The sequence below is a fragment of the Nycticebus coucang genome, chromosome 20, assembly GCF_027406575.1.
Source record: "Nycticebus coucang isolate mNycCou1 chromosome 20, mNycCou1.pri, whole genome shotgun sequence".
Lineage (NCBI taxonomy): Eukaryota > Metazoa > Chordata > Mammalia > Primates > Lorisidae > Nycticebus > Nycticebus coucang.
The window spans coordinates 36712178-36717485 of record NC_069799.1 but is presented as its reverse complement, the minus strand read 5'-3'; the positions used below and the strand labels follow the sequence as shown (position 1 = coordinate 36717485).

At 43.5% G+C, this 5308-nt stretch overlaps 1 pseudogene; it reads right to left on the bottom strand.

Annotated features, from left to right (window-relative positions):
• Positions 1–2639: 2639 nt before the first annotated feature.
• Positions 2640–5308, bottom strand: LOC128572589 (iron-sulfur cluster assembly 1 homolog, mitochondrial-like; annotated as a pseudogene).

Genomic DNA, 5308 nt, shown 5'->3' with positions numbered 1-5308 from the left:
AACCTCCAATTCTTGGACTTAAGCGATTTTCTTGCCTCAGCTTCCCAAGTAGCTGGGACAATAGGCACTCACTACAACATCCGACTATTTTTTGGTTGTAGTTGTCATTGTTGTTTGGTGGGTGCAGGCTGGATACGAACCCACCAGCCAGCTCTGCTATATGTGGCTGGTGCCCTAGCCGCTTAAGCTACAGGTGCTAGGCCCACATCTGGTATTTCTTAAAGGTCAGTCTGGAGACAGTTGGTTCCTCCTGGTCCATTTCTCAGGGAGTTAGTCAAGCAAGAAGACAGTGAGTACTTTCCCACTATCTTGGGAGTGAACCAGATTTACTCCATTTTGTGGAGGGCTTGAGGCCCAGAAATCTGCCAGGAGTTAACTGGTAGTTTTCCACCTTAGTCTAGGCCTAACAATCTAGAAGAATTAGGCTGAAGAAACAAGAATGGTACATTTAAGAGAACACTTTTTTTTTATTCATAATTCACTCTCCACGTACATACAGTATTGCACAAATTATACGTGGATCAACAATTATATTAATGATACAAAGTCATGAGCATTTATTTAAAACTACCACGCTAGGTTTTGATGCATTGTGTGCCAGGTATTTTAGTAAATAAAAACAAACAAAAGAACTCAGCCACTCAAATTCATGAGAATCAGCTTTCAGGAAAAATATACATGTCATCTCACAGAATATTTAATATGTCAGACCCAGTAAAATCAGTAAACGTGTCAAAAGGAACCCTTTAAAAGAAATGTTGATGAGAAAAAGTTAGGTTAAAATAGTGTTAAAAAATTTCATCAGGGCGGCGCCTGTGGCTCAGTGAGTAGGGCGCCGGTCCCATATGCCGGAGGTGGCGGGTTCAAACCCAGCCCCAGCCAAAAACCACAAAAAAAAAAAAAAAAAAAAATTCAGCAATTGGACTGAGGAACCAGAAAGTGTGTGCATATTGGGAATTTTAAGAAAAGACTCCCATGTCCACAATTATGACTACATTCCTGGTAATTCTGGGTTGCTACAATATCTCCCCTGGTAGTATAAACCATTCTTTCAAAGTTTAAAGAAACAAGATGGTAATTCACATAAAAGAGCTTTGTTTTGTATTTTTTTTTTTTTTTTTGAGACAGAGCCTCAAGCTGTCGCCCTGCATAGAGTGCACTGGCATCACAGCTCACAGCAACCTCCAACTCCTGGGCTCAAGTGATTCTCCTGCCTCCGCCTCCCAAGTAGCTGGGACTATAGGAGCCTGCCACAATGCCTGGCTATGTGTTTTTTTTTTTTTTTTGGTTGCAGCTGTCATTGTTGTTCGAACCAGCCAGCTCAGGTGTATGTGGCTGGCGCCTTAGCTGCTTGAGCCACAGGTGCCGAGCCCACATAAAAGACTTTTGAAATAAGATTCTTCTCACTCAAAATAAAACTAATATGATCTTCATCAAATTAAAAAGAAATTCTATCTGTATGTTGACCAGCAAAAAAGCCAGATCACCGTTTACCTTAACAGACTGCCTCAGAGGGGACGGCACTAGGAAGGGGATAGTGGTGGAGTTCCCACTCACCTCCAAGGGTAGACGAAAGCCCATTGGCCTCCTCACATACAGAACTGAGTGGGGTGGGCTAAACGGCTTGTAAGAGACTTCTCAACTAAAAAAAAGTCAGCCTGAGATCTCATTTTGCATGGACATTTAGGGTGGCAAATAAAATGGATTTAGAAACAAGTGGATAAAGCATGTGCTACCATCTCTATAGTTCAAGAAAACCCTTTGTCAGTACTGTTAAAGGGAATGCAAATTTACATCCCAAAATGAAATTTTTGATAAAAATGTAAACAGGCTATGCCAAAGTTGGGTGAAAAAATAATGCACTGCCACTGGGGTGCCTGTGGCTCAAAGGAGTGGGGTGCTGGCCCCATGGGCCAGAGGTCGTGGGTTCCGGCCCGGCTCTGGCCAAAAACTGAGCAAAAATAATAATAATTGGGTGGCACCGCACCTGTGGCTCAATGAAGTAGGGCACCAGCCCCATATACTGGAGGTGGTGGGTTCAAACCCAGCCCCAGCCAAAAAAAAAAAAAAAAAAAATAATGATAATGCACCACCATGCTACTACCAGCAGACAGGACTTCCTATTTCTGAATTTTAGGAGATACCAATTTAATTGGGAAAATGCAAGGGGAGATGCACATTCATGCCATTCAGTCCATTTCATGAACAGACCAACAGGTGCCCAGGAAGGCAAATCCAATAAAACTGACTCTAAAAGAAAGGGTACAAGGAGTTAGGTGCAGGGTAGGACTTCTTTCTCTACCACAAAAGAAAAATAATCCAAAGAGAGTGATGGCATTTCATCTTTGTCCGCTACAGAGAATCTAAATATCACTTCTTCCTGAATCTAACACTCTAGCTTCATTTTCATTGCATTTTGGCCAGGCTGGGTTTGAATCTACCACCTTTGGCATATGGGGCCGGTGCCCTACTCACTGAGCCACAGGTGCCGCCCTCTAGCTTCATTTTCAAAATGCATCACTTTATTTTCCTTACAAGGCAGCCACACATTAAGCAGGTAACAGTCACATGATTTCTTCGGTGAGCCCCAAGGCATCCATGAGTGTTGCTAGGGCTCATAGCCAAAGGATCCTGAGGTTTCAGATATTAAAGCTTTCCCCACAGCCACGAGTTCCTTTGATGTTTGGGTTATTAAACACAAACTCACTGGATAATTTGTCTTCCACATAGTCCATTTCTGTTCCTAGAAGTGTTAGCTGTGCTTTCTTTTCAATGAATACTCTCACTCCATCTTAAACAACTTCATCAGAATCTCCTTTGTTTTTGTATAATCTGGAGTGTAAGAAAGGCCATTACACCCTCTGGTTCGGACACCAACTTTCATGCCTACGTGTTCAGGCTTATCTTTAAGAAGTTGTTCTGTCTTGTTCACTGCTGAAGGTGTCAGGGTGAGGGTTGCAGCTTTTGCTTGCTCAAAGCCGGGACAGTGGCCCGGACTAAGGAAGCTGACAACTTCACCACCCTGGTGCCTCGGGCAGAGCTCAGCAAACTCAACCTCTCTCTAAGAGTCGTACATTTAGATTCAGTGTGCCATACTTTTGGAAAATGTGGGGAAAATGAAAGTCTCCCTGTAGAGTGTTAAAATATACAGGAGGCAATTGAGCTAAAAGGGTTCTAGAGCTTTTAATTCCTATGTTAAGAAACCAAAATCCAACTCAAATTTATTGTTATAAATTATTAATTGTAGGCTAGGCGCCTGTGGCTCAAGTGGCTAAGGCACCAGCCACATATACCTGAGCTGGCAGGTTCGAATCCAGCCTGGGCCCAGCAAACAACAATGATGGCTACAACCAAAAGATAGCTGGACGTTGTGGCAGGTGCCTGTAGTCCCAGCTACTTGGGAGGCAGAGAAAGGAGAATCATTTGAACCTAGGAGTTGGAGGTTTCCCAGCTACTCGGGAGACTGAGGCAAAAGAATCACTTAAGCCCAGGAGTTGGAGGTTGTTGTGAGCTGTGTGATGCCATGGCACTCTACCCAGGGCCTTAAAGTGAGACTCTGTCTCTAAAAAGAAAAAAAAAAAAAAAAGGAGTTGTAGGTTGCTGTGAGCTGTGATGCCAGAGCACTCTACCCAGGGCGACAGCTTGAGGCTCTGTCTCAATAAAATAAAATAAATAAAAAATAAATTACTAATTGTAAGAATGGTTGGTCTTTATACTGAAATAATACAAAAATTAGAGGGGAGGGGTGGGTGCAGTGGCTTACACCAGTAATCCCAGCTCTTGGGAGGCCAAGGAAGGTGGACTATCTGAGCTCAAGAGTTCAAGACCAGCCTCAGCAAGCGTGAGACTTCCTCTCTTAAAACAAACAAACAAACAAAAAAATAGCTGGGCATTGTGGCCAGCACCTGTAATCCAAGCTACTGGGAAGCTGAGGCAAGAGGATCACTTGAACTCAAGAGTTTGAGGCTGCTGTGAGCTAAGATGCCATGGCAATCTACTGAGGGTGACCAAGTGAGAATTTGTTTCAAAAAAAGAAAATAATTATAAATTAGAGGGGAGGTGAGAGGGAGATTGGTGTGCTTTTACCTAAGAGACACAGCATAAGTGTATATGGCACACTTCTTATGTGAAGGGCACATCTACTGTTAAGGTGAAAGAGAAGCAAGCCTAACTCCATTTTTGTTATAATTCTTGTTCCTAAGAATTAGTGGGAAAAGAATCAGTGGGAAAGCAAAGCAGGCCTGATTCCATCCTGTTTTATTATATTTTATCACTTAAAAAAAAAAAACGGTTCCACTTGCCTCCCTGCCCATTGCATGATAGTTTATCATGAGTTCTAGTTAGAACTGTTAGTGAAAGAACCAGACCAGCACCATCTTAGGAATTAAGGTTCTCACCCCCATGCCCCGCCATTGCACTCAGTAAGTTTCACCTTCCAGGCAAGCCCAGGCAAGTCCAGGTAAGCCCAGGCAATTCACTGAAATCGTGAGACAACTGCCCACCAGTCATGGACCCTCTCCCCCCACCTAATCAATCCAGAAGCGCTCCCTTTGTTTCAAGCTGTGCATGCCCACCTGCTGTGCAGGACCATAAAAACCCCCTGATCCAGAGCTCGGGGCTCCCGGCTCGGATCCATTATAACGGAGACCCCGGTAGTCCAAGCTTGAACTTGCAATAAAACGGCTCTTTTGCTTTTGCATCGGATTCAGCTCCTCGGTGGTCTTCGCGGGGATTTCGACTGGGCACAACATTAGAATTATTAGTATTGTGTAGAAAGTCACTAAGTACCCTTGTGACAACAACCATCGTGATTATGTTAAGGTGGCCTTCAATACCATCCATATATGATATTGAAATGTAAAAAGAATAAATATTTACTCCCTTTCACCTTCAACAGTCTCCCTTGTTTCCCTCCCCATTGTAACTGTAAATGCCTTTAGCTAAAATTGTTAGTGATGTAAATTACTGACCACGTAGCCCTCGTGATTATAGCTTTTTTTGTTGTTGTTGAGACAGAGTCTCACTACGTCACCCTAGGTAGAGTGCCATGGCATCACAGCTCACAGCAACATATAACTCTTGGGCTTAAGTGATTCTCTTGCCTCAGGCTTCTGAGTAGGTGGGGCTACAGGCACCCACCATAATGCCTGGCTATTTTTCTGTTGCAGTTGTCATTGTTGCATGGGCCAGGTTCAAAACCACCAGCCTCAGTGTATGTGGCCAGTGCTGTAACCACTGTGCTACGGTCACTGAGCTGTGAATATAGATTTTTATGATCAGCCCTTTTATAACCCTTACCTGTAAGCAT